This window comes from Macrobrachium nipponense, chromosome 17 (genome assembly GCF_015104395.2).
Source record: "Macrobrachium nipponense isolate FS-2020 chromosome 17, ASM1510439v2, whole genome shotgun sequence".
Lineage (NCBI taxonomy): Eukaryota > Metazoa > Arthropoda > Malacostraca > Decapoda > Palaemonidae > Macrobrachium > Macrobrachium nipponense.
The window spans coordinates 80,748,609-80,766,108 of NC_087210.1; the positions used below are offsets into that span (position 1 = coordinate 80,748,609).

General features: G+C 43.0%; 1 protein-coding gene across 1 annotated transcript in view; it reads right to left on the reverse strand.

Moving 5' to 3' along the window:
* The window catches only part of LOC135196363 (E3 ubiquitin-protein ligase wwp-1-like), a 422,942-nt gene that overhangs the window by 122,491 nt on the left and 282,951 nt on the right, over window positions 1–17,500 (reverse strand).

The window sequence follows — 17,500 nt, forward strand, 5'->3', positions numbered from 1 at the left end:
GTTTGGGAAAGTAAGTAAGATCCCTCAAACAAGCATGGTAGTTTTAACATTTGAAACCCCTGTCATACCAGATCATATAATTATTGAGAATGAAAAAGTACGTGTTCGAGAAATATAAACCTAGGCCTTTACAATGCTTTAATTGTTTCAAGTACGGTCACCCTTCCCAGTACTGCAATAATACGAAGATCTGTATTAACTGTTCTTCGTTAGAACATGGACAATGCAACAGAGATACAACTGGTGCAAACTGTAAAGATCATCATAAATCAAATGATAAAAATTTGTAGAGAATACAAGAAAGAAGAAGCTGCCATCATGAAAGCAAATGCTGAACATATTAGTGTAGGTTATGCAAAGCATTTACTCAATCGACAACATAATTTTGCTCATGCGGTTAAGATGCCACCAAAAAGATTATAATCCACTACCCCTTACTACCCACAGACCAGTGGTAGCTCCACCTGGCCGGGGGGACCAGTGGTAGCACCTGGCCCGTCAGGTGCATCTCCCTTAGTGGTAGTAGCCCAGCCATCTGGGTCAAGTGCTCAGCTTATAAAAGCCAGAGCACAAACCTTCCAGAGAGGTCAAGATGGTTTTCCACCACACCAAAAGTAGTGTCACCGATAGGAGCACTCTCCTAGAGGTAGTAGCCCAGCCTTCTGGGCCAAGTGCTCGAACTGTTGAAGTTCTAGCACAATCCTCCAAGGAAGCCAATGTGGCTTCCACCACCTCAAATGTATTGTCTCAGGCAGAATCTCTACCTGATTTGATGGAGATTGGAAAACAAGATCTTCCAAAGAGGAAAAGGTCCCCATCCCTCCTCACCTTCATCCAAATCAGGTAAGTGCCCTATTGCTCATGATCCCAAGGTTGACTTGTATAAAGATCACAGAAAGAAAGAAAAGAAGAGCAGTGGCCTAGTAAGCCTTCCATCTCCAGGCCTTACATGGCTTCATCTGAAAAGTCCCAAAAGACAAATGAGACAAAGAAAAATAATAACAAAAGATAATGTCTATTATCCAGTGGAATTGCAGAGGTCTAAGTACTAGCATTGAGCAAATAAAAACTTTAACCAGGGACTCGGACACGAAGGTAATTTGTCTACAGGAAACCAAGATCAGTGACAAACCATTTAATCCTGGACTCAATTATCATTTTTGTAGATCCCCTCCTTTGCAGGCTGCAAGAGCTCAAGGTGGTACAGGTTTTATTATTCACAAATCTGTAAAATTTGAAACAATCCTACTCAATACACCACTACAGGCATGTGCAGTTAGAACTCATATCGGAAAAAAAATTACTTTATGCTCGCTATATATTGAACCATCTTTAGAACTTTTCCTCTTCGATCATGCTGGGAATCCAAGAAGGCTTAGCCTTTCTGACCTCCAAGACCTGATCAATCAGCTTCCTGCCCCTTTTATTTTAATGGGTGATTTTAATGCAAAGCATACTTTATGGGGTGGAAATGTGTGTGATAGATGGGGTAATCTTGTTGAAGAATTAATCGACAACAATGATGTAGTACTAATGAATGATGGTTCTCCAACTAGGTATGATGTATTCCACAACTCTACATCAGCCAATGATTTATCAATCTGTTCCTCATCCATTCGATTAGACTACCTTTGGTCAGTAAATGAACACCTACATGGCAGTGACCATTGGCCAATAATGTTAAATTATGTCCATAATCTTCCTTCTCAGTGTCCACCAAAATGGAAGATAGACGAGGCAGACTGGGCAGCTTATGAAAAGTGTTCACACACCGATAAAGAGTATGATGAATTTACATCTCCAGTGCATGCCTATCAACATCTTGAAAATATTATTGATGATAATGCTAGCAAGTTTATACCAAAAATGATATTGTTAGTATACAATAAAGTTTTGTACATACTTACCTGGCAGATATATACTTAGCTTAGGTCTCTGACGTCACGACAGAAAATTCAAAACTCGCGGCACACACTACAGGTAGGTCAGGTGATCTACCTTACCCGCCGCTGGGTGGCGGGTGTAAGAACCAGTCCCCCTTTCTTGCCAGATTATTTTCTTCCACCTGTCTCCTGAGGGGAGGCTGGGCGGGCCATCAATCGTATATATCTGCCAGGTAAGTATGTACAAAACTTTATTGTATACTAACAATATCATTTTTGTACATGAACTTCCCTGCCAGATATATACTTAGCTGATTGACACCCTTGGTGGAGGGAAAGAGACACATACTCACCTAGAAAGTGGGGACAACACATGTTAAAGGAATAAAAATAAACCCTTGGTTCTTACCTGAATTAGGCAGAAGACTTCATAGTTACTGTCTATTAGTCTGCGTTGCCTAAAGAGTCTCAGCGAGGGCGTTACCTATAGCTGAAGAACTCTTTGGGTCTACCAATGGGAACGAGTCCACTTACTTGCCAGAATCAAAACAGGGTCTGGTCAATGGGGATCAACCCGCTTACATGCCAGAGCCTATCACTACCAACCGCAAGGAGCCTCAAGCACAACCGATCACCTAACCAATTACTAATATTAGTATACGAAAGAAGGAGCTGCCTCCTGCAACCTCCTTCGTACAACCAAAAACTCCAAATTAAAAATAACAGGGGAAGGAATTAAAAAAGGATTGTGTTTCAGCTCCCTGCCCCAGCACTGAATCCGCCGATACGTAAGGGCCTAGCCCAAAACACTTTTCATACGTAATCGATACGTCTTTTAGGTAGTGATTGGAGAAGACTGATTCACACCTCCAAAAAGTGGCCTTCATGAGGTTTTGTAAAGACATATTCTTCTTGAAAGCCAAAGATGTCGCGATGGCCCTCACTTCGTGCGCCTTGACTTTCAGAAGACTAAACTGTTGCTGACTGCATGATGTGTGGCTTCTCTAATAACATTCCTGATAAAGAATAGAGAGGGCATTTTTTGATAAGGGCCTACTGGGGTCCCTTACAGAGCACCAGAGATTGCTCTCATTAGCAGCTAGTCTTCTCTTCCTTTGAAGATAAAATTTCAGGCTTCTCACAGGGCAAAGAGATCTCTCCTCTTCTGTCCCAACTAAGGAGGACAAGCTTTTAATTTCGAAGCTCCTGGGCCATGGTTAAGGAAGGGTTTTCATTCTTGCCTAGGAAAGCCGGAAGAAAAGAGCAAAACGCGGATCCTCCTTGAAAATCTACCTCACCTTCTAGAGCCTGCAGCTCGCCGACTCTCTTCGCTGAAGCTAACGCACAGAGAAAAAGTCTTCATCGAAAGGTCTCTGAACGAAGCTGAATGGGGAGGTTCGAATCTTGAGGACCTCAGAAAGAGCAGCACGACGTCTAGATTCAGCTAGGAACTTAAGTAGGGAGGTTCTTTTAACAGTTCTCAAATGATCTGATTAAGTCATTGGAGGGTCCTTGTCTTCGGAATATGTTTAATCCTCTATGACGAAAAACTGAGGAAAGCATGCTCCTGTAGCCCTTGATGGTGGAGACTACTAACCCGCATTTTTCCCTCAGGAAGATAAGGAAGGAAATCTGCTATCTGAGTCACAGAGGTACTGGAGGAGGAAACTTTATGAGTCCTGCACCAACGTCGAAAAACGTCCCACTTCGACTGGTAGACTCTAGATGTGGAAGGTCTACGTGCATTGGCAATAGCCCTTGCAGACTTTGCCGAAAAGCCCTTAGCTCTGACGAGACTCTTGATAGTCTGAATCCAGTCAGACTGAGAGCGGGGAGGTTTTTGTGAAACCTGTCGAAGTGGGGCTGTTTGAGCAGATCGACTCTTAGTGGTAGGGATCTTGGAACATCCACCAGCCACCTTCCAGTACCTCTGTGAACCAGTCCTGGGCGGGCCAGAACGGAGCTATCAAAGTCATTCTTGTCCCTCTGAAGCTGCGAACTTCCTTAGCGTTTCCCCTAGAATCTTGAAAGGTGGGAACGCGTAAAGATCCAGTTTTTTCCAATCCATCAGGAATGCATCTATGCCCACTGCTCTTGGGTCCGCAATAGGGGAGCAGTATAGATCTATCCTCGCATTCCTGGAGGTCGCAAAAAATAGATCGAGATGGGGCCTGCCCCACGTCCTCCACAGCTCCTGGCATACGTCCGAGTGCAGAGTCCACTCTGAGGGAAGGACTTGATTCCTTCTGCTTAGCAGATCCGCTCTGACATTTCTTTCTCCCTGTACGAACATGGTGAGAAGACCCTTTATCTTCCTTTCCTCCGACCACAGGAGGAGCGATCTCGCTGTCTCGTACAGGGAGAAAGAGTGAGTCCCCCCTGTTTCCGAATGTAAGCCAGGGCTGTGGTGTTGTCCGAGTTGATCTGAACTGACTTTTCCCACCTTTACGAGGGGTTCGAAGGTTTTGAGAGTGAACCAAATCGCTGTTAGCTCTTTCTTGTTGATGTGCCAGGACACCTGATTTCCCATCCAGGTGCCTGACAAATCTCTCGACCCGAGAGTAGCTCCCCAACCTATGTCCGATGCGTCCGCATATAACACTAGGCTGGGGTTCCGAACCTGCAAGGAAAGGCCTTCCTTGAACAGGAGAGGGGGTTTCTACGCACCACGTAGATCCTCCTTTATCTCTGCGAGATCTTGAACGCAAAGTCTAGACCTTGAGATCTTCGGTTTCCAGTTCTCGTCAGGAAGAACTGTAGGGGTCTGAGGTGCAACTCCCTAGAGAAACGAATTGCTCCAGCGAGGAGAGTCCCCCCAACAGACTCATCCACTCCCTCGCTGCGCATACATCTTCTCTAGAAAGATTGCTACCTTCTCCGAACCTCGGGTTATCCTCTCTGGGGGAAGGATACGCCCGAAAAACCTGAGAAGCCATCAGAATCCCCAGATAGATACGCTCTTGACTGGGGATTAGCTGTGACTTCTCGAAATTCACTAGCAAACCCAGAGAAGCTGCTAGATTCAGCGTTAATCGTAAGTCCTCCAGACATTTCTCCTTGGACTTGGCCCTGATTAGCCAATCATCCAAGTAAAGGGAAATCCTCACTCCCTCGAGATGAAGCCACTGAGCAACGTTCTTCATCAGCCCAGTGAAGACTTGGGGGGCTGTGGAAAGGCCGAAGCATAGGGCCCTGAACTGAAAAACGTTCCCTCCCCACATGAATCTTAGAAATTTGCGTGAAGAAGGATGGATCGGCACGTGGAAGTAAGCGTCCTGAAGGTCCAGTGACACCATCCAGTCCCCGGGACGAAGAGCTGCTAAGACTGATGAAGTCTTCTCCATAGCGAACTTCCTCTTCTTCACAAAGACGTTCAGGGCGCTTATGTCCAGAACCGGCCTCCATCCTCCTGAGTTCTTGGGAACTAAGAACAGACGGTTGTAGAAACCCGCGGAAAGAGGGTCCTGTACCATCTCTATTGCCTCTTTCTCCAACATCAGCTCTACTGCTAGAGCGAGGGCTTGATTCATTAGAGGGTCTCTGTTATTTGGCCACCAGTTTCCCTTGGAGTGGTGGTCAAGGTGGTCTCGAGATAAAGGGAATGAGGTATCCCCTCTTGATGATAGCGAGGGACCAGTTGTCCGCCCCCTTCCGTGCCCAGACATCCGCAAAGTTCAGAAGTCTGGCACCCGCAGTTGTCTGGAGGACAGGCGAGCTACTTCTTGGCCCTAATAGACCGAGAGAAGGTCTTTCCTCTTCTGGGTGGTCTCGAACCTCTGGAGGAAGAAGAGTGGGACGAAGGACCTCCTCGAAAGGGTTCTTGCCTAGTCTGAGTTTCCTTCTTCGTTTTCTGTTGGAACGAAGGTTTCGGGATTCTAGCTGAGCGAGCCAGCATATCCTGCATCGCTTTTGCTGACAACGAGCTGGAGATGTCATTAATTATCTTCTTCGGGAAGAGTTGCGGAGAAAGTTGGGAATACAACAAGGAAGCTCTCTGTGCATGAGAGACTTGTATTAAGGTAGAGGAGCAGAAAACGGCCCTCTTCTTTACTACTCCTGCACCAAAAAGGGAAGCAATCTCCCTGGATCCGTCTCTCACTGCCTTGTCCATACAAGACAGCACTGCGTGAAGGTCTTCAGGTGAAAGAGTGTCTTGATCTTGAGTCCTCTTAGCCATGACTCCAAAGGTCCAGTCAAGAAAGTTAAAAACCTCTAAGACTCGGAACATTCCCTTCAGAAGGTGATCCAACTCGCTCATACCCCACGTCGTCTTCGCAGAATTAAGCGGCGAGCGACGTGCGGAATCAACCAACGAAGAGAAGTCCGAGTCTGCTGAAGAGGGAAGAGTCAGACCCAAGGACTCTCCTGACTCGTACCAGAACCCCATCTTACCCGTAAGTTTGGACGAGGGAAAAGAAAATACGGTCTTGCCTTTCTCTTCCTTCGAAAGCAACCAGTCGTCAAAATTCTTAAGAGCCTTCTTCATCGACACGGTCGGTTTCATCTTAACGACTGAAGACTTCTTAGATGTATTGGTCGTTGAAAATAAGGATGGAGGTGACGGAGGAGCAATGGCCGAAAGAGACTCCCCAAAATCCTGCAAGAGGAGGTCGGTCAGTCTCTTGTATGAAGAAACTGAAGCATCCTTGGGCAAATCTTCCTCAGAATCCCCAAGGTATTCTTCAGAAGAATGACGTTTAGAAGCTCTACTACCAGGAGGAGAGCTAATCCTTGGAGAGCGCCTGTTCGGAGAGCGCCTACAAGGCGAGCGCCTACTGGGAGAATTTCCACTGGGAGAGCGCTTAAAAGGAGAGCGCCTACCTAGGGAGCGCCTACTAGGAGAACGCCTACCAGGAGAGCGCCTACCTGGAGAGCGCCTACTAGGAGAGCGCCTACTTGGAGAGAGCCTACTAGGAGAGCGCCTACTTGGGGAGCGCCTACCAGGAGAGCGCCTACTAGGGAAGCGCCTGCTAGGAGAGCGCCTACAAGTGGAAGCTCGCCTGTCGGAAACAAAGTCTAATTCCACAGAAGAGCGCCTGGACAAGGGAGAGCGCCTATCAGGCTCTCTGCGCCTGCTAGGCTCTTGGCGCCTGCCCTCCTCAAAACGCCTGCCAGGCTCTTGGTGCCTATCAGACTCCAAACCCCTACCAGGATCTTGACGCCTGCCACGGGGGAGAGAAAACATCCACAGAGGAGTCCCTGTCCGAAGCACTGCGCTTACAAGGCTCTGAGCGCCTATCCAATCGGGAGTGAACCAACGGAGAAGAATGCTTCCACTGGCGCCTACAAGGCTCTTGGCGCCTACTAGGCTCCGAGTGTCCGTCAAAAGGAGAGCGGCAACCAGGCGAAGAACTCTTCCTTCGCTCCTGACGATAACGAGGCTGCTCTTGACGTCTGTCAAGCTCTTGACGCCTAACTGAAGAGGAGCGGAAATCCTGAGGAGAGAGCCTGTCCGGCTCCTTACGCCTGACATGCTCAAAACTCTTGCTGGGAAGAGAGGAGAGCCTACTCGGAGAAAGATCCCGAACTTCAGTCTGCACTTTTGACTTCCTGCTACGAGGCTCAAAAACATCTCTAGCCGGAGGAGAGCTAGCAGAAGGGACGTTCTTAGACTTCTTCACCGGAAGCGAGGCGTCCTTCCGACGATGAGAAGTCCCGGCAATAGAATCAGCTAAAGCCGCAATCTGCGCTTGCAGACCCGCCAGGATGCGCGCAGGAGATCTCTTAAATTCCTCTACAGGAGACGAAGTTCCGAGACCAAACAGAGAAGCGTAAACAGAAGAATTCTTGGCTCTCTTGCGTTCCCACTTCTGGCTCTTCTACGAAGGATTCGGGTTTTTGGTGGAAGGAAGGGCGCAAGGAGCTTTCCAGGGCCTCTTGAGAGGGCAAGACGACTCCGAGGCGCTCCATCTACGCTTAGGAGAAGGCGACGAAGATGACGAGAAGCACTGGCGCAATAACTCCTTCTGGTTCGATCCAAGGCAGCCTGGGAACGAGCAACAGGATCTGCCGAGGGGACGCCTGGGGACGGGTGGGGTGGGGGTTCTCCCAACCTAAACCTTCCTGCGGCTTTCGACTTTCCTCCTCCACTGGGTCTGGGAGTCTGGAAAGAGGTCTAGGCCTGGAAGCGTTAGTGAGCCGGTCAGACGCCACCCTCCACTTCACTAGGGGCACTGCACTGATCACTTGCACTATCACTCTTACCCTTGTCGATAGCAGCGAGGCTCTCCTTACTCCTGATCGAGGCTCTCCCGGAAGCAACTTCCGAAAACGAATCCTCGGGTTCAAAGCTGGGCGCAGGGGCTGAAACTGGAGAAGGAACTACTTCTACTACAGGGTTCTCAGCGTCAATCTCACTCACCCTCGATCTACTAGAGCTCCTTGAAGAAGCCTTGCGCGCCCTATCCTTCTCTAACTTTCTCACATAAGAAGAAAGAGCCTTCCAACCATCCTCATCAAAATTCTCACACTCTTTGCAAGGGTTAATAAAAGAGCATTCATTCCCTCTACAAGACGTACATACAGAGTGAGGATCTAATGCAGCTTTAGGAAGTCTAACTTTACATTCCTTCACTGAACAAACCCTAAATAAACTAGGTTTCTTAACTTCAGAATCATCCATGAATATTAATTCTAAGAGAAAGCCAAAAGAAAAATCCAAATAACAATCCAAAAAGCGTATGCCAAGCCAACAAACAAAGGGTACTTCACCAAAATCCAATTCGTCGGCAACGAGAAAGAATTTAACTATCGTAAGGACTGAACAACAGGTGTTGTCCAGCCGCGACAGAAAATCCGGCGAAATCTGGCAAGAAAGGGGGACTGGTTCTTACACCCGCCCACCCAGCGGCGGTAAGGTAGATACCTGACCTACCTGTAGCGTGTGCCGCGAGTTTTGAATTTTCTGTCGTGACGTCAGAGACCTAAGCTAAGTATATATCTGGCAGGGAAGTTCATGTACAAAAACATGCGGTTTACCTCATCGCTCTGTAGTTCCTTGGTGGAGTAAAGAATGTGCCAACGCAAGAAAAGTGACCCGAACTTGCTTCAGAAGATACTTGAGAACAAACTATGTAGCAGATAGAATAGCGTACCTCAGAGCATGTGCCAAACAAAAAAGAACTTTTAAAAAAGCAAAGAGAGCATCTTGGAAAAAATATATATCTAATATTAATACCAAAACTCCTTCAAAGGAAATATGGGACAAGATTAGAAAACTTCAAGGCAAATTCGCCCCTAAGCCTCTACCAATATTAAGGGAAAATAATAGATATATATCTGACCCTAAAGATGTAGCAGAGGTTCTTGCTAAGCACTTTGCCCATGTATCAAGTGCTGACAACTATTCCCCAGCATTTCAACAAATTAGAGCATCAACATCTGTTGTTCCTCCTGCTTCTTCAAATACTGAAGCTTTTAACCTGCCTAGTATGGAGGAGATGCAAAATGCTATTTCTAGCTCTTCTTTAACTGCCCCAGGTGAGGATGGCAATCCGGTATGAAATGATATCACATCTTCCAGTGGATACCAAGGAATTTTTATTAGAACCCTTTAATGGTCTATGGCTTACCCATACATCTCCTGATTCCTGGCATACATCAATTGTAATTCCAGGCCACAAGTCTGGTAAAGACCCAGAACTGCCATCTAGTTATAGGCCCATATCCTTGACCAGTTGCATATGCAAACTATTTGAGAGAATGATCAACAACAGACTTGTGTGGTATCTAGAATCAAAAAATCTTTTATCTAACAGGCAGTTTGGTTTTAGGAAGAACCGAAGTACTCTAGACCCTTTGCTGATGTTATCAAGGGAAATTTCAAATGCCTTTTCTAACCAAAACCAGGTGGTGGGTGTCTTTTTTGACCTCGGAAAAGCATATGACACGACCTGGAGGGGTGGTATTTTAAAGCAATTGGCCTCGTGGGGTCTAGGAGGACATATGTTCTCTTTTATTGAAGAAGTTTTTATCAAACCGCTCAATTAAAGTGAGAGTAGGGTATGAAAACTATCTTCATCCTACATGTAAGAAGAAGGTGTCCCCCCAAGGCAGCGTTATTGAGTGTGACCTTATTTGCTGTTGCTATTAATAGTCTCATGAGTCACATACCTCCTGGCATACAAGGATCACTATTTGTCGATGACTTTGCAAATTACTGTAGTGGATCATCTGCACTACAAGCATGCCAAAATCTTCAAATTGCAATAAATGCTGCATCCGCATGGGCAAATTCTCGTGGATTCATGTTTTCACCTCAGAAGACCAAAGCCATTTGCTTTACTCTTACTCGTAAAAGGGAAGAGATCCCCACCCTTTTCTTAAATGATTGTATTTTGCCATATGAGGATAATATAAAGTTTCTTGGAGTCATTTTCGACAAGAAAATGACATTTGGTCCCCATATAAATGACCTATCTATCAGGGTTAAGAAGTCACTGAACATTCTGAAAGTTGTATCGCATTTTGATTGGGGTGTTCTGATAGAACAACTTTGCTTAGAATTTATACATCTTTTGTGTCTGAGCAAGTTAGACTATGCATGCCAAATATATGGGTCAGCTACAAAGACTTTACTTGGAAAACTTGATATTGTTCACAATGCTGGGCTTCGCATCTGCACAGGTGCTTACAGAACATCTCCCATTGACAGTCTCTATGTGGATTCTGGCATACCTCCTCTTTCCATTCGCAGAGAGGAGTTGAGTTTGAGGTTTTTAGCTAGGTCCCTTGCTGTGAGAAACAATCCTAACTATAAATATGTTAGGGCGCCTTTAGATCGGGCTCCTAACAGATCCAGAGTGCCCAAGCCTTTGGAAGTACAGCTGAAAAATGATGCTAGAGAAGTAGGCTTGTTAACAGCACAGATAGCAGAGGTAGGATATCCAAAGTCTCCCCCTTGGTGTAATCCACCCGTTAAAGTATGTTTTACGGCAGGAGGGAAAAATACCTTACCTAGTAGGGTAATGAAAAGTGAGTTTTTAAATCATGCTGCTCAACATCATGGGAAACATGTTTTTACAGATGGCTCCAAATCGGCTGCAGGAGTTGGAAGTGCATCTGTGGTGGGGGATATTGTTATTAGAAGGAAACTCCCATCCTCTTGTTCAATATTTACTGCTGAGCTGTACGCAATAATTTCTCGCAGTCCCAACTATTTTTCAAAATGGCAACCAAAAATAGTTTTTTTATCAATTTTTAACGGATTCCAATAGTGTTTTTACTTTCATTAAAACAAATTATGCCAGGCCATCATCTAGTACAAGAGGTGCAGGACTGGTTAGTACTTCTGCAGTCTAGGAAGAGTATCAGTGTTCATTCTGTTGGGTCCCTGCTATGTTGGGTGGATGGAAATGAACAAGTAGATAAGGCAGCAAAGGAAGCTTCAGGGCTAAGTAATCCATCCCCCTTGAGTATTCCTTACAAAGATCTTAAAAGTGAGATTCATCTTTACTGTAAAAATAAGAGGCAGGCTCGATGTTCTGAAACTGACCACCAATACAAAATTGAAACAAATCCCATCCATTGGGTGGATCAAATGGTCATCTTGTAATTCTACAAGTAGGAGGGATACCATTATTTTAACTAGGCTGCGTATTGGCCATACACATGCAACGCACAATTATTTAATGAAGAGTAGGGAAGGGAGACAGGCCCCTCTCTGTAATACCTGTCAAGTGACAATGGATGTTAAACATATTTTAGTTGATTGTCCTGTTTTTAATCTTCAGAGGACACATTTACTCCAGGACAAACCTTTGAGAGATATACTGGGGGAAAACTGTAATACCCTGAACTTGAGAAAATTTATACAAAGTATTGGGTTATATTACGAGCTATAATAGATTTTATTAATTTATTTATTTATTTTTACCCTTTTAATCCCTATTTTATTTCACATCTATATTTATTGTATGAAAGTGGTGCGATTGATATTAAAGGTTAAAATGGTACTAAATGGTGTGACATTGTTCAACCGTGTGGACGCACCTTAAGGCGAGGTTGAGTTGATGTCAAGCTCACGACCTGGCAGAGGCTTATTTTGGGTCAGCGCCGACAAGACCTCCTATATATACTCTTTGGACCTTGAGTTGAACAATATTAACAAAATAGTAAATGAAAGAACAAAGCTTTTGACAATGAAACTTAGCACAAATGATTAACAAAATCATTCGTCATTGGGTTGATGCACAGCTAACTTGAAGTAGAGGGAGGTAGCGTTTACATTTTTGAGGAAAAATGAATGAATGATTTGAGGTTATCGTGCGTCGTGGTATTGTTGTAAAATCTTTACTATAATATGTACGTAAAAGCAGTACCAATTCACATAAAAAATGATATTTGATAAATTTAACAATGATAAAACATGAAAACAAATGCAACACGGTAAAAAAATAACGATTGCTTGAGTCAGTGTTCGGTGCGCTGAGAGAGAGAGAGAGAGAGAGAGAGAGAGAGAGAGAGAGAGAGAGAGAGAGTCGTCTTACCATTGACTTATTAGCTGATCTGGGATGATTATTCCCCCATTTCTTTCACTTACACTTGATCTGCCCAAATCACTTTTATTTTTGTCACAGTAAAATACCAACCTACTGATAATTGCTTTTTACGATATTTTTACTACTGTAAAAGTAACTCGGCTCTGTAATAAACAAACTGGTGCCGCTTTCAGCTTCTACATGCCTTCGATTGTTTGTTTAAACGGCTTCCTTGTGAAAAGTTATTTTATTTCTCTTTCCTTTTCTTGCATTCTGGACTTATTACTTATTTGTTTGTAAAATCCTCATGTTTGTTTTAAAAGTCTGCCGTTTGCCAACAGTAAGATGATGTATTGTGGCATAATTAATCTATTTCGTGCACTTAAGAACCAAGTGTAAACATGCTGATTACTCTCTCTCAGACACACACACTATCGTTTCCTTTAATTATCTTTGTACCTAATGTGAATAAACTTTATTTTGTTATCAACCTTTGCATACTGCAACCAATTCGGTTTGCTCAAAGGGTTCCCGTCTCTCCTCCCTCCATCACCCCAGCCAGCCGCCGCCATTTTTACAAAACAGTTCATAAATCGTACACCGAAAAAATAAAATTTAGAAAATTTTACTTCATATAACGTACTGTTTCATTACTTTACACTCGATTTAACTTTTGAACACATTAATAATAGAAAAAATGTGAAAAGGGGGACCTTTTGGGTTGGCTGGAACGAATTATCCCGATTCCCTTTATTTCTTATGGGGATATTTGTTTCATATTTCAAACAAATCGTACTTCGAACAGCTTTTTGGAACGGATTAAGTTCGAAATACAAGGTACTACTGTATTTTGATTGGAGATTTGACTGTTTTCCAGTCAAATGAAGGAAGGGCGCCTTTCAACCTTTGTCACAGAAGGAATTGAGATTCTGCATTCTCTAGAAGGACAATTCACGTTTAAATAATTTAATAGTGGGTAGAAAAATTAGCTACTCATTTCCTATATACCACTTAAGGTGAGAGATTTGTCAATGCATGATTCATTTTTCCACGATAGGCATCGTTAACACCTCATTTCCTAGCAGTAGATTGCTCAGGAAAGTATTGAATCATAATTTCTGCATATCTAAGAAAGCCAAACCTTGCTCGGAAGGATGAGGGGGGGAGGGGTTATTGAGAAACCAAGGGATAACAGAAATCGTTATCATGACGGTGACTGCCATATCTCGATGGATTTCCCTTCAGCTCTCTTAGTCCTGGCTCGTATGCATTTGTTTGTGCCCTAAACGTTTCAATTGCTGTGAGTAGTGTGACCCTTGACCTTTATTCCTCATTCGGTCAGACATCTGGCTATATAGTTGGGCAGAACTCCAGTATTAGCCCATTTAAATGTGGCGTCTGCTGGTCATATTAAAAAAAATATTTTTTTTTATTTAATAGGCTACAGAAGTAAATTATGCTTCTACATGGGAAGTAAATTATGCTTCTACATGGGGATTTCCAATGGTGAGGAATCCATTTCTGACCTTAGTTTTAGGTTTTGAGATGTCATTAACCCACAAACCCAAGATAGTAACTACTGGCCGACACAATTTCGTTAACCCATTCTAAAAGTCTTCATGTATAAATATTGATTCTTTTAGGGTGTGATTTGTGTGTATGGATAGACGTATCTATGAGTTAAATCTATAGAAAGGCCTTATATTTGGAGTGACAAAGACACTTCATGCAATGTGTAATATATCCACACACTTTTTTACAAATTACAATACAAAGTTAACTGAACTTCATATGAAACCTTTTTTTTTTTTTTTTACGTGACATATCATGGTGCAAAGAAAATTATCACTTATTTTTGTTTCAATCAGAAGCAAATTAGGTAAAATCGATTCAATGTCTGTATTAGGATAAAGACAGCTCATTATTAATCGTTGCCATCATCAGATATGCATGACTCATTGCTTTTACAATCACTAGTGTCTTTGTAGCAATATGTGCTACAAGAAACACTTCATGCAATGAGTAATATAATATCCACACACTTATTCACAAATTACAATACAAGGTTAACTGAACTCCAAAGGAAAATTATTATGCGACATATGGTGAAAAGAAAATTGTGATTAATTCCTGTTTCAATCAATAGCAAATTAGGTATAATCAATCAGTATCTGTCTTAGTATAAAGACAGATCATTATAGATTGTTGCCATCATCAAATGCACACGCCTCACTTTTTACAGTCACTAATGTCTTTCTGGCAGGATGCCACACAGGAAAAACTGGCAGCTTTGGTAACGGCAATGTTTTGTTCACATTTGCTAGTGCGCATGCAGGTAACTAACTACCTCGTCATCTGGAAGTGTCCTTAGGAATTTTATTGTTAAGAGATGGCCACTTTGTCTTTCCAACCTGAACTTTCATGGTTCATATTCAGTGGTTGTGCTTGAGATGAGTGTTAGTGCATTCCAATCCACAAAAAAATCCACGGTATAATTGCCCGTGAATAGTTGGAGACAGCATTTCCAGTCCTTTAAATGCTGGTGACATATAGATCTCATGACGTAGTTTTTCAAAAGTCGATGCTGCAGTTTTTGATCTTGCCCCTGCCCATGCTTACACTAAGATATGCAGATCCTCATCAGACAATACATCAGTCTCTGCCAAGTTCGCCAGTAGTTGGGTGGGACTGCTTGCTAATGCTCCATGTTTGGTACCAATTTGGCTCATGGAGTCATCACTGGTGAGCACATGAACCTTCAATAATGAAAGACATAGTGGCCTACCAAGTTTTTGGGAAATGATGTTTAAGTGGGATCATACGTCTTCTATCAACTGTCCCAAACTGAACCCACAGTTCTTGGAGGCCATTGTCAACGAAGTGATGCACATAATACAGAATTAGAGCAACACTGTCTTTGTGATTTGAAATTAGCACAGCATGTTGACACCCTCTACTGACACTCCATTCAATGTGTGGGATGATGCAGCAGTCAGCCTCTTCTTGCCAATTAGACAGCTCTGGAATATCTGAAACAGTACTGTTCTCTACCAGTTAAGCTAAAATCACTTCATCTCTTACCATACCACTGATCACCACATGTTGCATGCCTCGTGACACCATCTTGCTGACCAACTCTTGCAGATGCTCCTTATTCTTGCCAGAGGCCCCAAAACGTGTTACTTTACTTTAGTTAAGAATCGGCACTTCTCAGCTTAAATATTGATCAAATCAACCACCCCAGATTTACCTCCTCTTCTGATACGCTCACCTTCCTTAATGAAAAATTCATTAAAGCTGTAAAAAAATTATGTGAATGAGCTCTAAGTCGCATTTTTTTGCAATGTCATGACAGTATGAATAATTTCACCAATGCTTGTGAAATGTGTAAGATCCCTCAGGAACTATCACAATCATCATTAGCATCAGCTTCACCTTCCATTTCCATTTCTTGATCATTAGGTATCACAATTGGATGGACATCAACCATGCTGGCTTTTGGAATACTAAATAATGCTGAAAAGAATGTCATCAAAAACCATCTGCCATTGTTGTAGCGTCCCAACAGTTTTCCAGCTCTTCAGCATCACAAAACTTATCCCCAAGACCAAAGTTGACCTTTTGTAAAATCCCTCTCAATATGTAGCCTGCATCAGTTGTTTGTTTGTTTGTATGGTGCTTTTATGTTGCATGGAACCAGTGGTTATTCAGCAACGGGACCAACGGCTTTACATGACTTCTGAACCACGTCGAGAGTAAACTTCTATCACCAGAAATACACATCTCTCACTCCTCAATGGAATGGCCGGGAATCGAACCAGCGACCACCGAGGTGTGACCCAAACACCATACCAACCACGCCACTGAGGCGCTTAGTCTGCATCATGAAGGATATTCTGGTCCTTGATCTTGGTTGCCAGCTCGCCAGGACGAATAGCTGATGAATACACCAACTCAGAAGCATTGCGCTGAGGATTCTGTGCAAACTTTATTTTATTACCATAGTGGTCCATGAGCAGTTGCTTTACATCCCTGTTTTGTAGTGTGATATGGCTCCCCTTCTTTAACGTACCTAATAAATTAAACTGGTGTGTCACTCCACAGTAAACCCATATCCTTTCTCAAGAAGGGGCTCAATATGATCTAATGCCTTAAAAAAAAATAAAAGAGAGAGAGATTGCTTTTGAACTGACACAGGAATTTTCTCGGCACAGGGAGATGGATTGAACGGTTATATTTTATGAACTGCCTCTGCAGATGACAAATACGAGACTATTAATTCTAGCAGGTGTGCCACTACGGAGCGACTTTGAAATACTCTCAGATTCCTCAGTGTTGAGGTCAGCTACTTCATACAGCGATTTCTGATTAGTTGCCTCTAGTGGTCGTGATTGAGCAATTGATTAAAGTGTTTTTTTCATGCTGTATGACTTATAGCATTTTAAAGGTGATATACAAATGATTTAGATTGACTCTTGGCCAGAATTTTGAGCCTTTTGCACATTTTCTCATCCATTCTGATAGAAGCAGCACGTTTAATATTTTTTTGTCTGTAAAGTCTTGATATCACATTATGATTTTTGTTATGTTGTTGACATAGAATACATTTCTTCACATTAAATTCTTTTGTGATGGTTGACAGTTGTATGCCTTCTATCAATGGACAGCTATCACCTGAATCTGAGGTTGAGGGTTCTGAAATAATTTTTAATCTGAATTTTCTCACAACACTGCTAATAAACTTCCCTATAAATATATAATAATTCCATAAGTTTGATTTCTGGGTTAATGGCATCTCAAACTCCAAAAGTACGGTCAGAAATGGATTCCTATCCATCGAAAACCCTTTTATAAATCTAATTTACTTCTGATACCCATTAACTAGAAAAAGCAAATTTTTCATATGACAGACAGATGTCATATTTAAACTGTTTGGTTTGGTTTGTATGGTGTTTTTACGTTGCATGGAACCAGTGGTTATTCAGCAACGGGACCAACGGCAGGTTAAATGAAAAACAACTAAGAGCCGATGCAATGTCTAGAAACGTAGAATCTGGTGATTACCCTCGTCTTTGGAAAGATATCCTGTCCTTAAATCCCAAAACTAAAAAGCTATCACAGAGAGTAGGGGAAGCAGTC